The 8,486-nt window shown below is 40.1% G+C and overlaps 1 pseudogene; it reads right to left on the bottom strand.

The window, feature by feature from the left end:
• Positions 1 to 7,182: 7,182 nt before the first annotated feature.
• LOC124975760 (olfactory receptor 7G2-like) lies at positions 7,183 to 8,136 on the bottom strand (annotated as a pseudogene).
• Positions 8,137 to 8,486: the final 350 nt, after the last annotated feature.

Below are 8,486 nucleotides of genomic sequence, written 5' to 3'. Positions count from 1 at the left end.
AGGTATGCAAGCCTTTAAAGCAGAAAATTTATCAAGCTGCTGTTCTCCAAATTAAACTTGTCTGTAATGGTAACCCTATCATTTAATATTCTGTTATAGGACCTGTCATCAATAGGGTATATATAAAATGACATTTAAGAGAGTGTAATATGCAGTAGCAAAAATGGAACTCAGCCAAAATTCAAGATAGCTATTGCACAAACTGAATGTTTTACTGTTGGTAATTCTATTTTGTATTTTCCTTGTAAACTCTAATTGTTGCCTGATCAATATTTTGCAGAAGTACTGCTTCAATAGTGAACACCATAAATTAACTTGGAATAGTAAGCCATCACCTACAGAACAGATCATGTAAACCCCAATTAGATAAAAAGGGGGTAAATAACTGTAAAGTTATAGATATTAAAGCTAAAGCCCAGTACTCTTACTTTATGACTGGTGAGACTGACTTGCTTGATGGTTAAAATCAAACTTAAAGATAGAAATTAAATACAGAGGCCAAGAAAAACTCCATATTTGGATCTTGCCCTCAAAGTCAGCCTGAACCCAGGGAACAAGAGGACTTCTCCAAAGAGCTTTGCAACTCTGGGTCACACAACCTCCTGAGCAAGGAGATTGATGAGACTGCTAGAGAAAAAGCGACTCAGTGCATCTGCTGCAGAGGAGGGTCACAGAAAAAGGGAGACATCCCTGGTGCTTTCAAGGAAAGTCACGTCATTGAAAAGACCCTGCCTAACCAATTGCACTAATAGAGCTAAGAAACTGCTCTTAAGTTCTCTATGAGTTACCCCTGTGGAAACTTAGCTGACTCTTTAACAGACAGGAACAGGTCACTTTGACCAGTTTGATCTTAAACACCTAGCAAATCAGTTAAAACCAAAGTATAGCCATTCTTGGGCATTTGAAAATAATAGTAACTATCAAGAGAAACTGCTAGAGTCAGAATTTCTGTTTTTAGTCAGCTTAAGGCCTACAGACACAAATAGGCTTAATCTATGTTTGCTAGTACTAAATGTTGTGTTCGCATTCCTGATGACCTAGACAATGTTAAAACTCCCAAATGAAGGCCTGTCCTCTCCAGCCTTTGCTAGGCCTTGTTATGGGAACAACTTCTCAGTTCTTCCACCCCCTGTCTTTTACTTCCATGTCAATTAATCAACTTGTATTGCAGAAATATCAGGATTTCACAAAAATTGGAGCCTGGCTGCAAATGTGCCTCCAGGATTGGAGCCTGGCTGCAAATGTGCCTCCAGAGAATCTATCAAGTCTCCAGTTCTTCCTGTCACAATGATACCAGCTCTATGTCCACACCCCAGCAGGAAGTAATTACAGAAGACTGACCTTCATCCATGTACCCAAAAAAATTTTTTTTATAAAAAAGGAAATGGGGGAATGTTAGGTATAAAGCCACCTTTTTCCCTCCCAACCCACCTGTCAATCTGCCGTTAAGCCCGTCTTTCCCGTTACAGGAATTTCCAGCTTACGTCGCCGTAACCTTCCTGCCTCCCAAATTACATTCCAATATGTCATTGGTCCATCAGTCAGTCTGTAATAATTCTCCTCCGTGATTGGTTCCTCCCAGCCTGCGAAATTCCAATACAAAGAACCGTGTGCCATCTTCTGCTCCCTCTCTTTCCCTTTCCCCTTTCCCCCGAGCGGACACTTTTGTCCGCTTGAATAAAAGTTCCTCGTGTGAGACCTGTATCTGCGGAGCGTCTTTTCTGGGAGTTATCGACGAACCAAAACTGCCCCCTTTACATCTAACTAACAGGCTACTGAGTGAGGTGGTCACAAACTGACTCCTATGCTCTCTCTTTCCCTGGGGTTCAATATCCAAAGCTGCTCATTAGACCAGTTATTTTACAATCATTCAGATCCCAGGAGGGCATATATTTAAAGACCATGAGTATAGAAAATAGGAATTTGGAATGGCTGATTTCCTGACCTTGGAGAACACATGTACCCAATTCAGTTGTCCACATTTTTTTTCCTGCTCATCTCCATTTTATGCACCTGGCTGTCCACACTCAATAATTCCCAGTATTCCTTTTAAATTACAAACAAAAATTCCACATAATTACTAATATCAGGAACACTGACTCCTATTGTAGATGTAATCATATGCTTTAGATGTATGGGCAAAAATAATGTAATTGGAGCTGGGTAAGGTGGTGCACGCCTGCAATCCCAGTGGCCGGGGAGACTGAGTCAGAAGGACCATGAGTTCAAACCCAGTCTCAGCAATGGCGAGGCACTAAGCAACTCAATGCGACCCTGCCTCTAAATAAATAATGCAAAATAGCACAGGGAATGTGACTCATTGGTCAAGTGCTCCTGAGTTCAAATCCCAGTACCTTCACAGCCCAAAAAAGGATGTAATTATATTCGCTAAGATATGGTGAAAATACAAACATTCAAGAGTGTTTTTACATATGTCACATTGATATTTAATGAATCTTAGTATTTGTTTTTTTATGCTTGTAGAGAACATAATGAATCCCAGCATATTGATTCTAATGTTTGTATTGATCTTAACCAATGTTGATTGACAAAAATACTGGAAGGGCAACAAATTTCTGATTATAATTATATAAGTACTTTTAAAAATATTGTTGCAATAGTTTCAATAATTTTCTTCACAATTGGAGAAATTTTGAGTTGGAATCATAGTCCTTCATGTTTAATTAGAGTCTTAATTTAGGTATAAAGTCATCAAAAGGTAGTTCAGTGCAGATATGTCCCTCACACTCAGAACATTTGTACTCATTTTAGAACCTCTTATAGTTAAGGGCTTTGACATTTCCTGAGTTTATCAATATAGTTTATAAACACAGCATCCACTTGTGTTAAAAATGTTTCAAAATCTAGTGATAGAACTTGCCTCAACAGAGAAAACAAACAAGAGCTTGAAGAGAGAGTCTAAGGCATGGGAGAAGGTTTTTGCAACCCAGTTGAGACATTATATACAGAACATATAAAAAGATCAAAAACATAACAGGGGAAAAATCAAAGAATCCAATTAATAAGGGGGGAAATAACTAAACAAAGGAAGAAATTCATAGAACCAAGAAGTATATGAAAAAAGGTTCAATAGTGTTATCAGTTAGAGAAATGCAGATGAAACCTACTTGGAGATTTCATCGCATTCCAGGCAGAAGGGCAATTCCAAAAAACACAAATAATATTTAAGTGTGGGTGAGGACTTGAGGGAAAAATATACTCACATATTGTTGGTGGGAGCAAATCAGTGCAATCCTACTTGCACACAGTATGGAAGTTCCTCATAACCCGAGAAGTGGAACCACCATAAGTCCCAGCTGTCCCACTCCTTGGCACAGGTCCTAAAGACCTAAAATCAGGAGGCTACTGAGGTGCAGCTGCATCTCTGCGCATGCCATGCCCCTGAGATGCCCCCAGTCCCGCATCTGCTACTTTGATGAGACACACTCCACCATTACTTCCTAAAGATTAAATCAAAATTATGGGCTGATGGATTGTAATTATTTTATGTCAAAACATAAGAATGAGAGAAAAGATAGACTATGCAAGGTGATTAAAGAAAGAAAAGAAAAGAAAAGGAGTAATGTATTAATGTCCTAAACTGAATCCTAGGATGATAATGACATAACCTCCTAAATTTAGTGTCCAGCAGCCTGTAGATCTGCAGGACTAGGTAGATTGACAGGGCAAAAGTGAACCCTGGGAAATGCACACCAGCACAGACTGAGGCAGAAGGAGTGTGAGGCAAAGTCAGCCTCAGTTGTTGGATTTGAGGGAACTAAAATATCTGCTCAATACAAGAGGCTTGACAGGGAACTGGGATGGCAATGCCCTCTTCTTGCTCTGTGAGGTGACCATGATTCATGGCTGAGGAAATGAGCTTGAATTTGCTAAGCTCCTTACGTCTGCAACTTGGTTGAGGAAACTGTACCATGTGGCCTATAATTCCACAGGGGATGTGGCATGGATGTAGTTGTCTCAGGACTCCTGGGAACTCATGGTGGAATAGTTCTAAAGTGATTAAGAGTCTAAAAAGGAATAATAATCCTCAACTATCTTGGATTGTGTAGTAAGGGTGAAAGGGAATTTACCCTGAGTCTGGGTAGTCCTAATGGAGTGTAAATCCCTGCACTGTGTAGAAATAGCAGGTGAATTATGACAAGGGCTGTTAGGATGATTGGGAAGTTAAAGTAAAATGCAAAAAATCATGTCAGACAATAGCTAGATTGTAAAACCAACTAGATGCCCTTCAACAAGAGTGGATAAAGAAACTGTGGTAAATATACACAATGGAATATTATACAGCTTAAAGAAGAATATTATGGCATTTGCTGGTAAATGGATGCAGTTAGAGAATATCATGCTAAGCGAAACAAGACAATCCCAAAAACCAAAGGCCGAATGTTTTCCCTGATAAGTGGATGATGATATGTAATGGGGGTGTGGGTTGTGGAGTGAGAAGAGAATGGAGGGACTTTAAATTAGGTGAAAGGAAATGAAGGGAGGGAGCTTATGAAAAATTATAGAATGAGAAAGACATCATTACCATATGTACATTCATACACGAATGGTATGATCTACATCATGCAGAACCATAGAAATGAAACGATGTACCCCATTTGTGTATAATGAATCAAAATGCAGTCTGTAAAAAAATAAAATAAATAAATAAATAATTAAACAAACGAACAAACCAAAAAATTGTGTCAGAGTCATTTTGTCAACTGAAAATTCACCTCAAATTCATCCCCTGACATAGGGGATGGCTGAGAGATATCTGATTCCTATAGCCCTCAGAGGGATATTCTTCCTTGTGCCAAGATACAGCCTATGAATGTTGCTGCTATGACTGCAAAGAGGGGTAGAATAATATTTCATGTTTCAGTAAAGGTATAGGATCCACAGTAAAGTCCTGTGCCTACGTGGAGGAATAAGCAGATAAAGAAGACAGAAGCACCCTTCACACACAAGAAACACATGAGTCATCTGTGGTTACCCTCCCAACAAGGGTGTGTAACAGAAGAAAATGCTGTTATTGAGTCTGATGTATAGTGTATAGGTAGGAAAGCTCTGGTAAAGACTTGGATGATTAGGGGGATATAAAGTCTCCCCTACTGAGGTATGGGAGAGGAATGGAAGGTCAATGAGCGAGCTCTAAATTACTCCCATTAAAGTGTGGATTTTGCAGATGTTGGTCATTCTAGTTTGTGTAGTTGAATAACAAAGATGATTTTCATGTCACTAGTCACGGTTCAATTGCATGTACAAATAATGTAAATGCTACATTTTCGTTAAGTATAGTTATTGTTCTAGGGCTTGTAGGATTTTCTTCAAAAGTGTCACGTTTATGGTGGATTAGGTTTAATTTTTATTGGAGAAATTAGATGTGGCATCCAAAAATATCTTAGTAGATTTTTCTTAGGGTTAAATTCTTTTTATTTTTTTAATTTATTTAGGGGGACTGCAATAATGTTTGAGTAGCTATGGCTATAGAATATCCTAATGTAGCTATGGCTACAGAATATCCTAAGACTGTAGAGTCTATGCTTATGATTTTAAGTGCTTTATTGCTAAGACTTTTAATGGAATTATTAATGTTCTTTTATGGATGTATATGGTGAACTGGGAGATGTCACTGAGATTAAGCATTTAGAGGTGAGTGTTGAAACTGTAACTTAACTGTGGGCAATAGACGGGGGGTGTTTTCTAATTTGATTGGATCTAATAGAGTTGATACTGATTTTTGGCTTATAATTCAATTTAGATGGGGCGATTGTGAGGTTATAATAATCGGGAAATACTCTAATATGGTGGCAAATTTAGCAAAATTTGAATAATATTAGGTTTTGAGATTTAAAGTTAATAGTTAAGATCTACTGTGATGATAATGTCTACAATGTCAGTCAAGGGGGCTGTTATCTTTACAGACAGTGGTATGGTTATGAATGGGATATTTATAGGAGGGATGTTGACAGAATGAAGAAATCCTGCAAAATACTGCCAATTGTAAGGTGTTTACTCGAATTAATTAATAAAGGGTCATTTTTGCTAATATAGGTCAGTGTTGCACATTGTGGCTGTTGTAGTAGAGCAAAGAAAATCCAGGCACAAGCTGTAGACAGCAGTGAGGGACGTGGCAAAGAGGGTAATAATTGTGGTACCGACCCCACCATTAGGCTTTCGGGGTAGAGACCTGTTAGAAGAGGCATTCCTGAGAGACCAGGCTTCTGCTGGTGAGTGAGGATGGGTAAATGGTAAGGCTTAAAACAGGCCTCCTCTTTTTCAAATGTCCTTTTTGTCATTCACGCTGTGGATGATCCATCCAGAGCAAGTGAAGAGTATAGCTTTAAAAATGGCATGGGTGCGGACATGCAGAAATGTGAGGTGAGGCTGATCAACATCTATGGCAACTGTTTTTCATCCCAAGGGCCTGGAAGTGGAGAAGCCAGCCATTCTATTTAATGTCCTTCTGTGTTACAGCATAGAGAGCGGTGAAAGGGTAGCAAGAGCTCGTAGGCATAGAGCCAGTGTTTGATTAGATTAATTGTAGGAGCAGAGCAAAGGAATGGAGCATAGAGATTAAAATCACTATCCAAGGTCACAGAGCTGGCCAAATGCCAAGTCAGATCTGAAGCCCAGTTTGAGAAGTAGGTAGCTTTCCATTCATTATAGCCATTGTGGAAGATGTGGGGTTTGAGAGTCAGGCTTTGTGGCTCATGAGCAGTTTTCTTTTTTTTTTTTTTTTTAACATTTTACAGACTGTGTATTGATCCATTGTACAAAAACGGGGTACACCATTTCATTTCTGTGATTGTGCACAATGTAGATTCATACCCTTCGTGTAATCATACATGTACACAGGGTGATGATGTCTGTCTCATTCCACCATCCTTTCATGCCCCCCTCCCTCACATTTCCCTCTAAACTTCCTCCATCTTCTCTCACTCACCACCCTCCTCCCCAATTATATATCAACATCCACTTATTAGGGAAAACATTCCACCTTTGGTTTTGGACTTGGCTTCTTTCAATTAGCATGATATTCCCAATTCCATCCCTTTCTCTGCAAATGCCATAATATTATTATTCTTTATGACTGAACAATATTCCATTGTGTATATATACCAGTAGTTCTGTCATCTGATTTACTAGTAGAGAAGAAGCACACAGCAGGTTATAAAGTCACAGAGAAGAAGGTGAGTGAAACTTCTTCTTCCCAGTGAACAGGCATCCGAGGGCTCCCTTCATTTCTCTGTTCCTCAAACTGGAGATGAAGGGGTTCAGCATTTGAGGGACCACCATGTACATCATCAAAGCCACTACATTCTTAATGGAAGAGTCACTTACTGCAGAACTCATATACACACCAAAACCTGTCCCATAGAATAAGGACACCACTGAGAGATGAGACCCTCAGGTGGAAAAGGCTTTATACCTTCCACCCACTGATCGGATTTTCAAAATAGAGGAGACAATTTGAGAATAAGAGAAAATAATCCCAGAGAGAGGGATGCCAGCAAATAGGCTTGTTCCCCAAAATACCAGCAAGTTATTAATTACAGTGTCAGAACAGGCCAGTGTGATGACTTGAGTCAGTTTACAGAAGAAGTGGGCGATCTCCAGGTCTGTGCAGAAGGACAGCCGCAGCACCATCAGACTGTGCAGGAGGGCATTCACAGTGGTGACCAGCAGGCAGAGCAGAACCAGCAGGACACAGAGGTGGGGGTTCATGATGACAGTGTACCTCAGGGGGTGGCAAATGGCCACATAGCGGTCATAGGCCATCACTGCAAGCAGACAATTTTCTAAACCACCAAAAATCAAGACAAAGCACATCTGGGAGAGGCAGCCTGCATAACTGATGCTCTGATCCTGTGCTTGGATGTTGGTCAGGATCTTGGGGATGGTGGTTGTGCTTATGCAGATGTCGGTGAAGGACAGGTTGGCGAGGAAGAAGTACATGGGTGTGTGGAGGTGGGGGTCAGAGCTGATGACCAGGATGATGAGCAGGTTGCCCAGGATGGTGACCAGGTAGAGGGACAGGAAGAAGCTGAAGATGAGGGGCTGCAGTGCTGGGTCATCTGTCAGTCCCAGGAGAAGGAATTTTGGAATAGCTGTTTGCTTTCTGCCTTCCATTATGCTGATGAATCAAACAGAAAAGATAGGATGGAAAAAATGATTTTGGTGGTTTGTACAAAAGTTGCAGCCTGCATCACCTGAGTGTGCACATACAGAATCTTGGTGCCACTTTGGGCTTATGTTCTACAGGGCTGGGAATGTTGACAGTGCTCTATGTTTGAAACACACTAGGTGAACTTTCAATCTCTGAACTTTGAGAACCAGTGCTTAAAAACAAAATTGCATTTATATTGTGAGCAATATAAATATTTAACAGTGTTTGGGAACTCCCTTAACCGCTCTTCTCCTCAGATCCTCTACCCTCCTTTCCTGGTACTGAGCATCAACACTTTTTCATGCTTTGCACC

Source organism: Sciurus carolinensis, unplaced genomic scaffold, assembly GCF_902686445.1.
Source record: "Sciurus carolinensis unplaced genomic scaffold, mSciCar1.2, whole genome shotgun sequence".
Taxonomy (NCBI): domain Eukaryota; kingdom Metazoa; phylum Chordata; class Mammalia; order Rodentia; family Sciuridae; genus Sciurus; species Sciurus carolinensis.
The sequence above is the reverse complement of the archived record's forward strand: the minus strand, read 5'-3'. Positions and strand labels throughout refer to the sequence as shown.